The sequence below is a fragment of the Jaculus jaculus genome, chromosome 12 (assembly GCF_020740685.1).
Source record: "Jaculus jaculus isolate mJacJac1 chromosome 12, mJacJac1.mat.Y.cur, whole genome shotgun sequence".
Classification (NCBI taxonomy): domain Eukaryota; kingdom Metazoa; phylum Chordata; class Mammalia; order Rodentia; family Dipodidae; genus Jaculus; species Jaculus jaculus.
This window is the reverse complement of record NC_059113.1, coordinates 47,339,881-47,358,495: the sequence shown is the minus strand read 5'-3', so window position 1 is coordinate 47,358,495 and position 18,615 is coordinate 47,339,881. Positions and strand designations below refer to the sequence as shown.

Below are 18,615 nucleotides of genomic sequence, written 5' to 3'. Positions count from 1 at the left end.
CTATCTTTGAGCTGTGCACCTGAGAAAGGCAATTTGCCACTCATTGGCTTGGTTTATGGGCTCCTGGCTTAGAAACAGAAGCAAAAAGTAAATATGAAACCTACTTGGGATGATTACATGCAAGCCTCTCTGATTGTTTTTCTACCCCACACTTTGGCACCTGCAATAATAAATACTGCTTTTCTCCTAAGGAAGAAAATAATGTCTAATGGGATGATAGATAAGCCCTGTAATTAAAAGACCCAACAGCACAACATAACACCTACTTATAGATTATCACAGAAAGAAAAAGCATAATTCTGTTTCATTGTTTGACATGTTTTCTTTTAGGCTGTTTGCTTTTTTATGTTTTCATATTTCCTTTCTCTCTAATCAACACTAAAAATGACACACATGACCCATCCCCCAACAACCATTAAGCTTCTGAAAGTTTTAAAACTTGTCAGGAAGGAAAGTAAGATGAGGTTTCTGGTTAGTTTTAAGGGGACTGAAGAGTATTTCAGTTTCTGAGTGGCGAGCGTAGATCAGGGAGCTCAAACTAAGGAAGCCATTTGGACATCATCAAAGGATCCCACGCTGCCCCTTTAATCTGTCATGCAAAGGAAGTGTCAGAGTTCTGAATGAGTGTGCAGAGCATGCATGGAACAGTACAGGGGAAGACTCGCTTTCTATGGAGTGGTTAATCATGGAGAAGATAAATTCCCGACTGTCAGACCCTATCTCACCGGGTGACCCACTAATTGCTATGCTTCCCGCAGCTATGCTGAACCTCTGTCCCAGTGGTTTTTACACACTCTTCAAACATGCTACCAACTTAGCCGCTATGCTGAAACCTCTGTCCCACTGATTTTATACGCTCTTCATACACACTCCCAACAGCAGTACACATTGTGTTTTTCCAGGTTAAATATATATTTTTCTAGTAAGAGGAAATATGAAAAGGAAATAAACAACCAGTTCACACTGCTGAGTGCCTTATATTGTATAAACAACTACGAACTCTGTAGCCACAGCCACAGAATGACTGGAAAACTAAAACTAATGCCTATCAAATGGATATAAACATTTCCTCTGCCATATTCCTCTTATTATTTTTTAAACAATGCAAGTATAGACCAAGAACTGTGATCCATTTCTTTCTTTGAAAATGATAATAATGTGTCCTTTTATAAGGTCTGTGAGCTACAAGTCATCTGTTGATGCAGAGGGAACAAGACAGCTACCCTTTCCTAAATCTAATTACTGCCAATGGGAAAAAAATGGCAAAGGTTCAGAGAGTAGCTCACCCTTCAGGCCCTCTTTACCCCGACACAGGGGATTGTGTATGTGTGTCTGTGTGAGCATACATGCATATTGTACCATGGATATACAAAACACTCCTTAGTGGGATAATTAAAAACTAACAACAAAAGACAACCTGGTTCACTAAAGGAGAAAGGCTCCCATGATATTCACGGCCCTTGGCCTCTGCAGCTTGGAGTAGAACTATGGCTCTGTCCCTGAGTTACATCTTGAATTGGAAACTGTGTGTGTGTTCAGGATTAGAACAAATTTTGTGCAGTTAGGAAAGATGCTTAAATCTCTTCTTAAAGCCCCAGGGAAACAATTGCAATTATTATATTCATTGTATACTAACATCATTATAGTAAGGGGTGAGGAGGAAACATTTTTCTATAGCAGGGGAAGTTCACTGTATTGAGGTCTGAAAAGTTTCATTATAAAATGGCCTGTACCTTTGCAATGGGCACTTTGTGCTGTTAAAGTGAGCATGTAACTACTGTATGGCATGTAGCATAATAATACATGCTAACTACAGAACATAAGAGAAAATAAATGTTTACTGATTGTTTGACATAATATTAATCAAACAAGGTCTTGTCACATACTGTATTACTGTTTAGGCATCTCCCTGTGGGAGCTGATCAGCCTGCAGCCTAGAAATAGGGAAGGAATTCCACCCTGTGTTACTTCCTGTTGAATCATTCAACAATCCATATAGTCTCAAAGCTGGGACTTGAAAGTCTGTTGGTTTTAGTTACTATGGCTCTTTACAGCTGACACATGGGTTGTAGCCCCAAAGTTCATCTGTAAGCCAGTCCTTGTAGCTGGAGGCAGATAATGCTGGTCTCACATACAAGATAGCCCATGGCCCTTGTTTTAGTCTATAAAACAAGTTCTATATATATTTTTATTTTGTTGTTTATTTTTATTTATTTATTTGCAAGCCACAGACAGAGTGAGAGCGAGAATGAGAGAGAGATTATGGGCACGCAAGACCCTCCAGCCATTGCAAACGAACTCCAGATGCATGTGCCACCTTGTGCATCTGGCTTATGTGGGTCCTGGGGAAATCAAGCCTTGAACCGGGGTCCTTAGGCTTCACAGGCACATGCTTAGCCATTAAGCCATCTCTCCAGCCAAGTTCTATATTTTAAATTAAAAAATAAACCAATAGTTCCAATCAATCCTACCACTATATGGGCAGTTACAAAAATTATAATGGAAGGAAGACATAGGCAATGCTTTTTTTTAAAAAGTAAAACTATGAAAATGACAGGGAAAAAAATTAGAATGAAGATCCTTTTTTCCCTTATATCCAGCCTTTTTCTTTGAGGTTGGTTTAGCACTGAAGGGTTCATGCTAGCCCTTTATGATAGACATTTTAATATAAGAAGGTATGGCTTTCCTTATTAAAACATGTACAGTGGCATTATACCATGATCAAAATACTTCTTGGCTCACCAGTGACATATAAGAATCTGCATGAAAGAACTAAGGGAAAAAGAGAAAAAAATTAGAGGGGTAAAGTTAAGTAGCACATAGATTACAGACTGTGTGTGTATACAAGCACTTGTACACAGGAGTAAGGAGAGAAGGAGAGGGTGGGTGAGGCTACTTGCGACTTAATTAAGGTAAGGAAGGCAGTGTATGAGGTGCTTGTTATAACATCTTTCCATATCCGCTCATCAAATGAGTTCAGAACCCAGACAGTTTTGAGGATTTCCCTAGTTGAGATCAAGAGGGTAGATGCAAAAAGTCCTAAGTAGATACAATGAGTCTCATGCAGACTAGTTCTAAATCATTTGTTCAAAATTTCAGATATTTTATTACTTCATGAAAATTAAAGGAAAAAATACATTCTTTCTTGTCTTTCTATCCATGTATGTGTTTTATGTTAGTCAACCTATTCAGCGGGATAAACCCTTCAAAACAGGTTTTATTTGGCAATGCACAAATATCCTCTGATAAACAGGGTACAGCTAAATGATGTCTTTTTTTCTCTTTTGATGTGAAGGAGCCTGATGAGGAGAATTTTCTCCTGTATTTGAGAATTCTTCTGACATAAAGTGAGCCCCTCATCTTCCACAGGGCTTTCCTTACAACTTGGGCTGGGGTAATGGGATTGGTGTTAGTACTGACTCACTTTAAAGTTATTTGCATATTTTATAACTAGATAGGCATGCTCAATACATACCTTACATGTACCCAGTGTATTGACACTTATGTACTAAGTAAGTTAGATGTTGTGGGGATCTCTTAGAGAAGAAAAGCACATACCCCTCCTCTGGCTACAAAGGAACCTGCCACAGCTGGCAGGATGGTGCACACAGATGAAAGGAATGTATGAATATGGATTTATGTGGAAGTGCTGTGTTATTTCTTAGCTCACTGATGTATCGCTGGAGCCCTATCACTCTTGGGTGTTTCTGGTTCAGGATTGGAGCCACTGAAGTTCATTTATTTGTTCAAAAAATATTGGGCTGGCAGGATGGCTTAGCAGTTAAGGCATTTGTCTGCAAAGCCAAAGGACCCAGGTTCAATTCCCTAGGACCCATGTAAGCCAGATGCACAAGGGGGCACATGCATTCAGAGTTCGTTTGCAATGGCTGGAGCCCTGGCACACCCATTTTTTCTCTCTCTCCTTCTCTTTCTGTCAAATAAATAAAATAAATAATAATAAAATATTTATACACACACACACTGAAGACCTCCAAGTAACCAAGTGTTTGTTCTAGATGCTAGGGTGTGTGTATGGGGTAGGCACTTGAGGATGTTGTCTTAATATTTAATGTGTCTTGGCTTATATAGCAAGTTTGAGGCCAGGAATACATGAGACCCTGTCTCAAAAAATGTTAAAATTGGGCTGGAGAGATGGCTTAGTGGTTAAGGCGCTTGCCTGCAAAGCCAAAGGATCCCAGTTTGACTCCCCAGGACTCACGTTAAGGCAGATGCACAAGGGGGAGCATGCATCTGGAGTTCATTTGCAGTGGCTGGAGACCCTATTGCACCCATTCTCTCTCTCTCCCTCCCTCCCTCCCTCTCTCCACCTGCCTATTTCTGTATCTTTCTCTCTCAAATAAATAAATAAAAAATATTTAAAAAAAGAAAAATGTTAAAATTAATTTATATATGAATATCTACGCATGAATATTTAAAAACATATGGCATATACTTTAATATATATATAGTGCTAGTCCTATTCAATAATTTAATTATCAGTTAAAGGTAAAAAAGGACATAAACCTGAGAGGTTTAGAAACCTAGCTGATAAGGAAAGACAACTATAGAAGTGATGCCCATCACATATGGCTCCATGGGCCTTGAGTATATTTGGCAATTCCTGGCTGCATGGTGGACAACTCTGCTATCAAGGCACACAGGTGCAATGTGCCATCCTTCTGTGTGATGATGGCAAAGTTGTGGGAAAGGCAACTGGGAATACCTTCTGTGCCAAGTAATGATGGGAAACTGCACTTTGCATTTCAAATGAATAAAAACAAGTCACTGTACATGATAGGGAAGAGAAAGCATAGAGGGAAGGCCTTGGAACAGCACATCCAGTCACAGCTCTTTCTGGAAATGGCTGTAGGGAAAGGAAAGGTTCTGCACCTCACAGTCAACAGCTTCAGACCAACACTATTAACACTATTCAGTTTCAGGAAATGCTCAGTGGCTTCTCCTTCCACTGTGACTGTAGAAGCCTTCTAGCATCCGCAGCGTGGACACAACCAACACAGCAAGGCTACCAGCACTAAATGAGTAATTAAGACAAGAATAGTATAAAGCTGAATGGTTTTATGGAAATAACATCAGCACCTGGGCAATGTTCATAGGATAAGGCTCCAACAAGTTGCTGGGACTAAAATGACTGTTTTCTTGTTTGAAATCAAGGAGGAACTCTGTCTTCCAGCATCTGAACTGTAGGTCAGGGATGCTGGCTGGTTGTCTTTAAATTAATATTTTAATGAGCTATTTCCCAATGAAATTAGGACCTTTCATGTTCTAATCCTGGCTAACACCAGTTGATAAAAGATGAGAAACCTATTAAAAATCTCCCCAGAAGTGAGCCTAACCCTTTTACTAGCATTACTCCTTCAACCAGGAAAGCTATTATCTTTGCAATTCAACCAGAACCAATTGTTGTGAATCCATGAATAAGATGCTGCCCCACCCCCTTCCCAGGGTGCTGTGGATGGTAATTAATTTGCTTCAAATTCAGCCTCAGTTCTGCTTTTGAGCAGCCTTTCACACATCTGTGAATTGCCTTTGGAATCAGTTTAATGACTCTAGAAAGTATTAAGTCAATATTCAATATTTTAAAAAATCAACAGGAAACCAAGTTAAAATATACATTAAAATATAACTCAGGGGCTGGAGAGATAGTAAAGTGATTAAAGACAACTGCTTTCCAAGTCTACTGGCCCAGGTTCAAGCTCCAGACACTCACAGAAGGCCAGATGGTCATTCATTTGCAATGGAAAGAGACCATGGTGCACCTGTTCATACTCACAAATAAGTAAAATTACAAAATATAACCCAACATTTTAATATATAATTTTATAATTATTCATGAGAAATACAGAACTTTTTAAAGGGAAGAGCCACTAAGATACAAAGCTCTTGGGAAATAGATTGATCATGTTAGCAAAGTCTCAGAAACAATGGATCCCTGTGTACTGAATAGTTACCATTGTTATTGCCTTTTGGGGGCAGAATATTAATGAAGTATGAAAGGAACTTTCTATGTTTTCCTTCTCTCCAATTTGTCATACTCCATCTAGAACACGTGGCAGATATTCTTGTGGTATTGATGCTTGGTTGATGGGGGGTTGCGTGACACCATCAGATACCTGGCCTGGTCTAGTGTTCAGTCTGGTGAGAAGGCCTGGAATCTATAGCACCAGACCTAAAGTTGAGTTCTGAGCCTTCCAGGAAAGACATCTGTATCCTCACTGGGACTGTCCCAGCATGTATAGCACCAGGCCCTAAGGTGAATTCTGAGACCTCCAGCATAGATGTCTGTATCCTCACTTTGATTGTTGCAGAAAATTCCTGGCAGGAGGGTTAGGCCTGAATTTGGGATCACCTCTGTATGCCACCAAGAATAGCATCCTAGTGAATTTGCTCAACTTATATCCTGGGAGTTATGTTCCATAGCCAAAAAGGGAAAATGAGTCACAAAAGCATCTTATTCATGGATTCACAGCAAGAAGGTAAAACTATCTGAGTTATACTCCACTTTCAAGGCCATTTAGTCTAATATTAGTCTTTCTATTCCAAGTTGGTGTGTGCAGGGGCTGGGAAACTGCTCCCACTCTCTGTCTGAGAGGGCCTCTGGGTCATCAAACCACCAATCAGAAGGAAGAAGAAAGAGGTGAAAACATTAATAATTTTTTAGACATTTTGTTTCTGGCTGGAGCCAGCTCCAGGAATTCTGCCAGACTCAGGCAAGGGGAGGACATATATTCTCCCAGGATGTAAATAGATACATTCTATACCAAGAGAACAGAGAATTTTAGACATATCAGAAAAAAAAAAAAAAACATACCAAGCCCATACTATTATCATTACATGATTTTCCTTTGATGTTTACCTCCTTAGGGTTTATCATACAACCATCAGAAGACCTTAATGCAAGGAGCCAGTTTACAATCCAAAGCTGCAAAGTAAATACATTTTGCTGTTTTTTTTTAAGTTATTATTATTTTTTTAATTAGAGAGAAAGAGAGGTCAGGCACACCAGGGTCTCCTGCCACTGCAAACAAACTTGAGACACATGTACCACACTGTACTTCTGGCTTCACATGGGTACTGGGGAACTGAACCAACATTAGCAGGCTTTGGCAAACAAGCACCTAAAGGCAGTTAAAACTGCTAAGCCATCTCTCCATCCCTTGCTGTTCTTTTGTTTGTTCCTTTTTATAACTAGTTAAAAAAAAAAATCCTATAACACACACACAAAATCAGTTTCAGATTGACAGTAAAATTGAGAGGAAAGCACAGATATTTCCTATATGCTTCCTGAACAGCACCTTCATTATCAATACCCACACCAAGGGTACAATTGTTCACACTGGGCAACCTACACTAAGACAGTTACTAGCTGCAGTGCGCGATGTACACTGGGTTCACTCCTGATAATATCCTGTGGGTATGGACAAATGTTTAGTGACATGTATGCCCCACTGTAGTATCATACAGAGCATTTTCACTGACCTAAAAACCCTCAGTGCCCTGCCAGTATCTGGCAGTCCTTGATGCTTTACTGTCCCCACAGATGTGTCTCTCACAGGTGTCATGTACTTAGAATCACACAAATGTCCTCCTCCAGACTAGTTTCTTTTGTTTAGTTAATGATTTTTATAAGCAGAATTAATTGCATATTACTGTAGTAACCATTTGCTTTCCTCAACTAAGTTAACTGACTGGCTACAACCACCACTGTGTACCTTAGAAAATCGAACAGGCTTTATGACTTACATGGTGACATTTTAGGACACTTATGTGCTTTGAACAAGAAAGCAGGCACCAAGGCTTATCAGAAACTAAGCTACTTCACAATCACAGCACTACAATTACATTAATTTATTAACAATATTGATACTAGAGCTCATATTGCTTAGAGACTTTGGTTCCACTTATGCTTACCATATTAAGTGGCCTTACCTCTACATTTCTGCTGTTAAGATCCTGAATTCCCTTCCTACACTCTGCAGGGGAATTGTGAGCATGCGCATATGATGTTTTTATCCTGCATATCACCTGAGGGCCTTTCTGCAGAAGTGTGTGTGTGCCTCAGAAATGGGCACTACATGACTCCTTACTTGTACCTGCCCTGCCTTGCTCCCATTATGTTCATAGATCCCACAGTGATCTTATTAAGATGGTAACCCCTTATTTTTAAATGCATATTTGTTCCTTTAGCTTTGGAGGGTTCTGTGCCATAGTACTCTGCATTTTTTTAAGCAAAGCTGGAGCTAAATTAATGTTAACGGGCAGTCTCACACTACCTTGTGAACAGGCTTCTTGAGATGAGCCACTCAACCCACATGTCTGGGTGGAAAAGATGTAGTATTCTGGAGAAGTAGCATTCTCTCTGGGTTTCTGAAAGCACTTTTTAAAATAATTTTTGTTTAATTTGTTTTTATTTGAGAGTGATAGACAGAGAGACAGAAAGAGGCAGATATAGATAGAGAGAGAATGGGCATGCCAGGGCCTCCAGCCACTGCAAACGAACTCCAGATGTGTGTGCCCCTTGTGCATCTGGCTTATGTGGGTCCTGGGGAATTGAGTCTTGAACCATGGACCTTAGGCTTCACAGGCAAGCGATTAACCACTAAGCCATCTCTTCAGCCCTTTATTTTTCTTTTCTGCCTTTAAATTTCTGGAATTAACATATGACATCAATTCTTGGTTTCTACTGGATAAAGATAGATGTTAGTCTGAAGATAACTGGAGTACTGAGTTTTATTAGACTATCTAGTCTTTGGAATCTAGAATAGTTATTACATACAGATGTTGCTGAAAATGCCCTGAATGTACTAGGCTTCTTTTTTTTTAATTAACAGAAAAATATATACAGTGGATTTATTATGTAAGATAAAACTACATCATTCCATATATATTACAAGTTGAAGGATGTGTCAATTAGCATACTGACAGTCTACAGTCCCCTTGAACTGTGCACAAAAAAACTGAATTTCTTTCTTTCTTTTTATTATTACTATTATTTTGTTTTTTCAAGATAGGGTTTTGCTCTAGCCCAGACTGACCTATGTAGTCCAAGGATGGCCTTGAACTCTTGGTGATCCTCCTACCTCTGACTCCCAAGTGCTAGGGTTAAAGGCATCCTCCACCACACCCAGCAAAACTGGATTTATGTTTGTTTGTTTATTTTTATTTATTTGAGAGTGACAGAGAGAAATAGAGGGGGGGGGGAATGGGCATGCCAGGGCATCCAGCCACTGCAAACGAACTCCAGACACGTGCGCCCCCTTGTGCATCTGGCTAACATGGGTCCTGGGGAATCAAGCCTCAAACCGGGGTCCTTAGGCTTCACAGGCAAGCGCTTAACCGCTAAACCATCTCTCCAGCCCAAAACTGGATTTCTTAATGGGAAATGTTGGTGCAAAAATACTGTTAGAAAGAATACATTATATTATATATTCAGCATTCTAGGTAACATAAAACTATCACATTCTAACCCCAAGCTAATTATTTGCATTTAACATTTGAGGGCTGTTTATAAAATTCTTTATTATTATTTGTATTATTTATCATTTTATTTTGTTTTTTTGAGGTAGGGTCTCATTCTAGCCCAAGCTGATCTGGAATTCACTCTGTAGTCTCAGGGTGGCCACAAACTCATGATGATCCTCCTACCTCTACCTCCTGAGTGCTGGGATTAAAGGCATGCACCATCACTCCTGGCCCTTATTATTTTTAACTACTATAAAATAGATTCTTCAATTTTCCTTAGAAAACCTATTTGAGTTTAATATAATAAAGTATTCACAGGATTTTCTGATAAGCATAATTTTGACAAAACCTTACAGTAACATGTTTTTAAAAGTGGTGATAGTTGAAACAACAAATGTTATAGATTAAAAATCAAGACTTATCTGAATGCCATCCCTTCTAGTGACAATCCCCTTGTGATATGTGACAAACTGCCCAAGTTTTCACATGGCTCCCTTCTGGGTAATAAGCACAGCAAATCCATACCTGACTTTTTCCCTTAGTCAGACACCTTTTTTATGCTTTCCATATTTTATTTTTAAAAAATTCAGAATGAATCAAAAAGAACAATATTGGGCTGGAGAGATGGCTTAGCAGTTAAGGCAAATACCTACGAAGCCTAAGGACCCAGGTCCAATTCTCCAGGTCCCACGTAAAGCCAGATGGTGGCACATGTGTCTGGAGTTTTTTTGCAGTGGCTAGAGGCCCTGGCATGCCCATACTCACTCTCTATCTCTAAACAAAAATAAATAAATAAATAAAAGATATGCATTACCAAACCTGGCTTCCACATTAAAAAAAAAAAAAAAAAAAAGAACAATAATAAGGATATGGATGCCAGACCCAGGCCACGAGGGTAGCAAGGAAAGTATACCAGGAGTGCAGTATGTGGCTCTAGTGTCCTATTTAATTTACAGCCATCCAAGGCAAGGGTGTTTTCTCCCTCTGGGGATGAAGCAATGCAACTCCAGAAGACACCATGAGGTACATAGGTGGCAAGGCTATGATGCTCTCTCTTCATTTTCTATGACAAGGTAGATTTTCAGCAGGTTCAGATAATAGTCTGAATGTCCTCTTGTGTGGCTCAGGACACATGACAGATTTCACCCACCATCCTAGGACTGCACGTAACTGTCAATTCCAAAGCACTTCTATCACCATGAGTAAGCAAAAGTGAGTACTATGGAAGCAGAGAGGCGACCATTCATGGTAGATTCTGTTTGGCTAAGAAGTAAGTCTGCAAGACAGAAGATGGCACAGCAGGGACTGAAACCCACAGAGGCCAGTCAGTGTCTTCTCCTCCCTTGGACTTCACTGCTTCCCTCACACTGGACCTAAACTGATAAGCAGGATGCTGGGACCTTCAGAATTTAAGTTTCCACATGACCCAGCCTGGCCTTTATAAGATCCACATGACCATGGGAGAAAGGGACAACTAGTCAGGTCTGGAGAAAACAGACAGATGAGGTTTCCAGAGGTGGGGAGGAATTCATGAATAGGCAAATGAGTTTTCAAGACTGAAGGGTCACTCTCTTGAAGACGGTATGGTAAGAATAAAGAAGTACAAAACAGCCCTTAAAGAACAGAGACCTATTCTTGTTGCTCAGCTCTGCTGACTGGACAGCCTTGGATACCCAGGTTTTTTTTTTCTCCCCCACCCCAAGGTATAGGTTAAATAGGATGCAATCAGCCCACCCCAAATGCCTACTTGCTGCATATTTAAAACTTGCATGTGTCTATGCGATGACCATGTAGCTCGGGATAGAGGGTACTCAGCACTGCTGGTGGTTCTTGTCCCTTCCTTGTCTTCCACTTCAAGGCTAACTTTCATTGTGCCCTGTACTGCCCACAACAGGTCAGTTTAGCCACATTTTGAATTTCATATAAGCAGAACAACACAGTACATACTTATGTTTGGTTTTATTTTATGGCTCAGCCACATTGCTGTACATATTAAAATGTGACCCTCCCCGTTTGGGTGGGTGGTGGTCATTCTACAACACAATGCACATACCCATGGACTAGCCCATGGGGATGTATGCTCATTTATGCAAGTAACATGTTAGTACTTCTCCACTGGCCAGACCCATGTGCTGTGTTTTGTGTACTGTTATCTTTGGAGTCTGTACAGTGAGAATGACTTAGAAGCAGTGTGGTATGAATTCCAAGAGTAGCCTAGTCACTGGTGAACTCTGCTCTTGGGAACATGCTGATGGTTGGTGTTGGTGTTTATTCCTGAGGTGCCCATGGAGAACTTTAAAGGAATAGACTGTTTCAGTAGCTTTAAGTACTGGACAGACAGAATGAATTCCCCCCAAGGTTACAATCAGATTAGTATGTTGAAGTAAGGACAACAGATGACTAAAGAGATAGAAAAGAAAGGTAGAGATAAAAAGGGGCCATGTGCTGCCAGACGTGGTGGTGCATGCCTTTAATTCCAGCACTCAGGAGGCAGAGGTAGGAGGATCACCTTAAGTTCGAGACCACCCTGAGAATTCAGAATGAATTCTAGGTCAGCCTCGACTAGAGTGAAACCTTACCTCAAAAAAAAAAGGGGGGGGACATGTGTTCACCTGCTACTCATTACAATCTGTCAAGCTGTGACCTTGTCCCCGAAACCTGCCCTTTCTGCTCTCATCCAGAGGGAGAGAGGGAAGGAGGGAGTTTGGCTATACACACTTCTTTTCTGTTTTTTTTTTTCCACATCTTTCTATAACAGATGGACATCATCATAAACGCCCCTGTGGCGTCCTTCCTGAAGCCGGCTCACACCAGCTCTGGACACAGAGCCTGCTGCCTCACCTTGTCTCCCAGACAGTTACCAGGAGGATGTACAACACAGATGCTCTGAGAACAAGGGCTATTTTGTTGAAAGAGGCCCATTTGGGGCTTCTGGTCTTGGGGCTAGTGATAGAGATGAGGAGTAGTTTCCCGATTCCTAGCCTTCCACTGCTTGTTTAGAGGCTTGCATGGGCTTCACCCCAGATGCAGTGAGGCTTCAGGGAGTGGTGACAGGGGCTTGGGGAAAAGGGAAAGATGCTGGTTGGTCTCTGTACACCACCTGAGAAAATGCTGGAATGCCAGAAAGGTGCTGGGGGCAAAACTCTCTCTTCAGTTCTAACTGTGTTCTCCTAAAGCCACCCCACTGGGGCCCAGCATGGGCCAAGATTCCAGTGGAACCAAGTACTCATTATTTGGATCCCAAGGAGTAGCCAGAACTCCAGGGTAGGTCCTTTTGCCAGGAGATCCAATAAGACACAGCCACAAAGTTTAAGCTGGCACTTGGACTACTCAATTTGAAACGGAATTTCTATAGCTGAGGGAAGCCTTTAAGAATCCAGTACCACTGATAAAATTAAACTGGCTTGTAGGAGTCGAGACCAAATTATAGAAGTAACCACAGTGAATTTTGGTTTAAAAATGGGGGCAAGATGACTCATGTTATGATTGAAACAAACAAACAAAATCTCACAATAAGAAAACCTCCGCAACTGGCTGTCTTCCTGTGCTCACCCCTTGTTCCCACCGAGTGACTCAGACAAAGCAGGAGCTAGAGTGACCTGTGTGGCTGTGTCACTGTGATGGGAAAAAAAAAATTAATAAGGTGCATTCAAAATGCTCTTGCTGATAAGAACGTGAGACCTAAAGAAGCAGCCTTCTGGGCTAGCTACTCTGTGGTCCAGAGTGGTGCTGGGGCCCCACACTCCATTGATCTATAGAAAAATAGCTCATTAAATGATTTTTATCCTCCTTCAGTTTGTGAGTAAAAATCCAAGCATGTAGAAGAAAAGTCAGTTCTGAATGGCATGCCTTTTATAACTAACTCATGGCAGTGTAGTGAAAGGGGATAGGAATTTTCCATTAGCTTCCATTGGAATAGCTGTGCATGCAAGGCAAGAGGGCTGGGAAGAGGGGGCAGACCTCCAGAACTGAAACTAATTATGGGAAAATAATCCAAGTCCCTTGTACTTTTACCACAAGCATTCGGAGAATCGCGAAAACTTTATTTCCCAAATTGCTATTGTGTTCAAGTCAATTCGGCTTCTCTGTGTAAGTTAAGGCTCTAAAATTATTCACCTTAGAACAAGTAAGGATGGAACACCGGAACCACAAGCAGAATGGGCCTTACTGCTCTCTGGAGACCAGGCTGCATTCTATACTCCTGCCACCCCCAAACACACCAGAGAAGGGAAAGTACATAATCCACCAGTGTGCTCTCTCTCTCTCTTTCTTTCACATACACACACCTCTGTGAACATTCTAGGAAGTACAGCCTGCTTGTAAAACCTGCTGGCTGAAAGGAGATAGAGCCAATCAACAAGACTGCTGCAAGGGACACAGTTGTTTTTCTTAATGGCATCAGAAGTTAGGAAAATACTGAACCATAGGTCTTAATGAAGGACTTAGACAATTTACTAGTTCTTTTTGATGTTTCTAGTTTCCCCATAAATATAGAGATCATAATTAAAGACAAAGTCTGGACTGGAGGCAGGGAAGGAGTTGCTTCACTGAATGCAAGGTGTTCTCAGATTTCCTTAGCGCCTAAGTAGCAGTCACAGCAATTCATTAATGAATTTTCTCACATTACTTCCAGGTTGAAAGAAATAACTAATTTACTAATTCACACCTAATGTACGAACGAACACATTTACTAATTCAGTGGGTTCAAACAACTTAAATATTTTTTCCGTGACTATTTAGTAGACATTTCAGAATGTAGACACATAAATTGAAAGATGATGTTTTGTTTCATTTTTGTTGTTTTGAGATAGTCATGCTATGTAACCCTGATTGGTCTCAAGCTTATGAACCTCCTGCCTGCCTCCCAAGTGAATATGCTTCCTAAGTATCCCCAGCAACTTATGAATGGAGAACATTCTGTACAGTGCACAGCTTCTCCAACTTGACTCAGGTTGGATAGTGCTGGCTTCATTTTAAGCACCATGCTTTTCCTGTAGACTTGCTCTTATAAGCTTTGACCTACTTGTAGATTTCCCTGTAATATTTAAATATCTCCTAGTGGTGCTGTTAGTTTGCTGTGGTACCCAGGGTATTGTGGGGGGGGGGGCAGTGACTCAATTCTAGCCCAGGTTGACTTGGAATTCACTCTAGCCCAGACTAGCCTCAAACTCAGTGATCCTCCTAGCTGGCATTACACGTGTGATCCACCATGCTTGGCCTGAGTATACAGGGTGTCTTAGTACACAGTTGGAGAACTGGCTAATTTATTATTCAACTTAAGTTAAATAGTCTAACCTAGCACAGTAGGCAAGTCTATGCTAGATATGTTGCCTTTTGAGGTGCCGGGCATTGTGTTGAGGGCTTTATCCATGCCAGCAAGCAATCTACAACTGAGCTACCACCTCAGTCCCTCTACACCAGTTTTGCCAGTAAGAACTGTGAAATTCAGAAAGGCTGGGCCAAAGATCCCATGGAGCTGAGCTGAGATGTACATGTAGCTGTGTTTGATCCCCATACCTGTGCTACAAGGGTATCCCCACACTACTTCAAAGACCCCAAATACAGCTCCCTCCCTACCCGCTCAGCACAGATACAGCTCTTTATTTAGGAAAAAGTAAGAACTGCTTACTTGCACTGGAGGAACTGAAAATAGAATAAAATTCAATCAATTCATTTATTTCACTTTTCTCAGGGTTGTCTTCATTCCACTGGGCACTGGGTAGAACGACTATTCAGAGCAGATATTATTCTCTCTCCACACTTGAAGCCACTGAACTCCGAATGCAGTGCATGACTCAGACATTTATTTATTTATTATTTATTTTTAGACTAATGGGAACTGTATAAATTCTTTCTTGGGTTTCCAAGAGCACATGCCTTTTATGCTTGATCCGGAAAGAATCATGTTTTGGAATGTTGAGTTTTGAATTTACCTAACTGAATCCATGTAGGCCTCTTCAGGCATCCAGAGTGGTTTAATCCTCTGTGCTATGCAGACAATGATGAACTTGCTTCCCTGAAATTCAACTTGTAGGCATTGTTGAGGTACTCTCAAATGTGAGGGACAGGCAACAATCACCCATTATAAGCAGGCCTTGGTTACATGGCAAAACTTGTTAAATCATCAATGTCTGTCCTTTAAAACTCTTTTTATTGGGGCTAGGAAGATGGCTCAGTAGATAAAGTGCTTGCTGTGCAAGTTTGGAAGCACAGCATCCATGTAAAAGGTCAGATATAGGATGGAGAAATGGCTTAAGTTAAGAAGCTTGCCTGTGAAGCCTAAGGACCCAGGTTCAACTCCCTAGAACTCATGAAAGACAGATGTATAAGGTCATGCATACGCATAAGGTGGCACATTCATCTGGAGATTGACTGCATTGGCTAGAGGCCCTGGCTTGCCAATTCTCTTTCTCTCCCATTAAAAAAAGGTCATATACAGTTCTTGCTATGGCAGCACATATACTAAAATTAGAATGATACAGAGAAGATTAGCATGGCCCCTGTGCATGGATGACATGCAAATTTGTGAAGCATTCTATATTTAAAAAAAAAAAGTTAGATGCTATGGCAGATATCTGTAATCCCAGCCATGTCACTTTGTGGGAAGGGAGGTAGGGACAAAAGAATCCACTGGAAGTTCATAGGCTGGCTAAAGAGAAGAAAGCTACAGTGAGCAATATCAGATCCTGATTCAGAGGAGGTAGGAAAAGAAAACAAACATTCTTTATTTAATATTTATTTATTTATTTATTTGAGAGAGATAAAGGCAGACAGAGAGACAGAGACAGAGAGAGAGAGAGACAGACAAAATGGGTGTGCCAGGGCCTCTAGCCACTTCAAATGAACTCCAGACACATGCACCCCCTTGTGCATCTGGGTTATGTGGGTCCTGGAGAATCGAACTAGGGTCCTTTTGCTTTGCAGGCAAATGCCTTAACTGCTAAGCTCTCTCTCCAGCCCCAAACACCCCTTCTTATTGAGTCATCAGGCATGTGTAAACTGTATAAGATGCCCATTCTCTCCCCCCCCGCCTCTTTTTCTCTCTCTCAAATAAATAAATAAAATAGTTAAAGATATTTTATTTATTTATTCTCTCTGCCTCTTTCTCTCAAATAAATAAATAAAATATTTTGCAAAATATTTTATTATTTGTTTATTTATTTGGTAGAGATAGAAAGAGGCAGATAGAGAGAATGGGTACATCAGGGCCTCTAGCTACTGCAAATGAACTCCAGATACGTGAGCCACCTTGTGCATCTGGCTTTACATGGGTCCTGGGGAATCACTCCTGGTTCCTTTGGTTTTGCCAGCAAGTGCCTTAACCACTAAGCCATTTTTTCAGCCTGACCTTTCCTTCTTAAAAGTGCAGTTACTTGAAAAATTTATCCTAGTATGAGGACTAATGCTATAGAAATAAAATAGTATGTATTTAAATTACATTAGGATGATCACGCCTTCATTTTATGGACAAATTGTTTCTACTTTCACTGTACATTGTAGAGTAGCCCCTCTCCCCTTCTAACATGAACAGTACTCCAGCAACAGAAATCTGATCAACTCCCTCTGTATGGGACTTGAGAGCAACATCACCCCAAGAACTGGTATTTTGTAATGAGAAGTTCAGCACAACATCTATTTTGTGGTAACAGCTTGCTTATTTTGGGTCAGGAGGCCTAGGAAGACATAATTAGAAGCTGGATGGTTTGCCCAGTCATAATCACAGTTTGGAGTTCCCATGCAAGCCCAGTGGAAGCAAGCAATAGCCATCGACAGGACCCAGTGCATGTGGTTTTGAGAACATGCTGCTAGACTCTTGGCCATGGGCAAAAGCAGAATACCACAGGGAGGGTGCTCGCCATACTTCCCACAGTGAGCAGGGGTCCCAGCTTAACAACCAAGATTGAGATGGCAGACAGAATAGATGCTCATATATGACTAATATCCTTCCTATCAAATTTCAGATCAAGGAATGAAGGTAAGTCATAATTAGGAGGAAAAAGAAGTCATACACTGTATGCTTGCCACATAATTTAGGTATTGAATACTGTCTTGCTTTTTCTGTATTGCTTCTTATTAAAACAAAATAAATACAGTTATCCAGGTATGGTGGTGTACTCTCATAATCCCAGCAGGAAGTGGAGGAAGGAGTTTAAGTCCAGCCTCAACATAGTCTACATAGCAAGTTCAAGGCTAGTCTGGGCTATATGAGACCCTATCTCAAAACAAAAACTAAACTAAACCTGCTTATCAGTTTTAAGATGAGTTTGTTAAAATGCTTAAAAAATATATATTTTTATTTTTAATTTATTTTTTAGAGTCAGAGAAAGAGGGAGGGAGAGAGAAAGAGAGTGAGAATGGGCATGCCAGGGCTTCCAGCCACTTCAAACAAACTCCAGACACATGCACCACCATGTGCATCTGGCTTATGTGGGACTTGGACAATTGAACCAGGGTCCTTTGCAGACAAGTACCTTAACTGCTAAGCCATCTTTCCAGCCCTTAAAAATATATTTTAACTTCAACAATTGCTATGCAAAACAAGGCCTTGTTAACCAAATAATTTGTGTTTCTAATGAGTTATAAAAAGTATGGTCACTTTTAGATTTAGCAAAGGCAAGGCAGATGTGCAAGTCTATAAAGAATGTGTGCACAGGGGATGGAAATTATGTAAGTAAATATGAAAATATGAAAAAACTTGTAGCTTAAAACACTTGGGAGAATGGGAATGGACCAGAGGTTAAATAAAGGAGAGATAATCTAATCAAATGGAGGAGGTTGGTTTTTTCTCATAAACAGTTCAGAAAAGTATGACATTTAGCTGTAATAAAATCATTAAAGAAGCCATAGCCAAAGTTTTGTGAACATGACAACAGAAATGAAGAGAGCACCCTTGTGGTCTGAATGTTCTCTGGCTTTTCCAGGCAGATGAAAGCCTCATATGGAACCAGTGTGCCATCACACATGACTACCTCTGCAGAGAACACACATACACATGTACCCATGCCCACACATATCCATGCCTTCTAACCCAACAAGAAGAGTATTATGGCAAGAGGATGACAGTCACCCAAAGGCAAGGCACCATCCACACTGAGGAAATACCTGCCAAGGCAACTGGCACAGGGTGGGGAAATA

At 40.7% G+C, this 18,615-nt stretch overlaps 2 protein-coding genes and 1 non-coding gene across 6 annotated transcripts in view; 2 read left to right on the top strand and 1 right to left on the bottom strand.

Annotated features, from left to right (window-relative positions):
- Nucleotides 1-18,615, bottom strand: part of Mcph1 (microcephalin 1) — a 248,849-nt gene that overhangs the window by 97,024 nt on the left and 133,210 nt on the right. The gene's annotated exons all lie outside the window — the stretch shown is intronic.
- Angpt2 (angiopoietin 2) overlaps nt 1-18,615 on the top strand; it is a 61,772-nt gene that overhangs the window by 2,711 nt on the left and 40,446 nt on the right. The gene's annotated exons all lie outside the window — the stretch shown is intronic.
- On the top strand, nt 15,923-16,025 carry LOC123453843. The gene has a single exon (XR_006633021.1). It is a non-coding gene; the product is annotated as a U6 spliceosomal RNA (small nuclear RNA).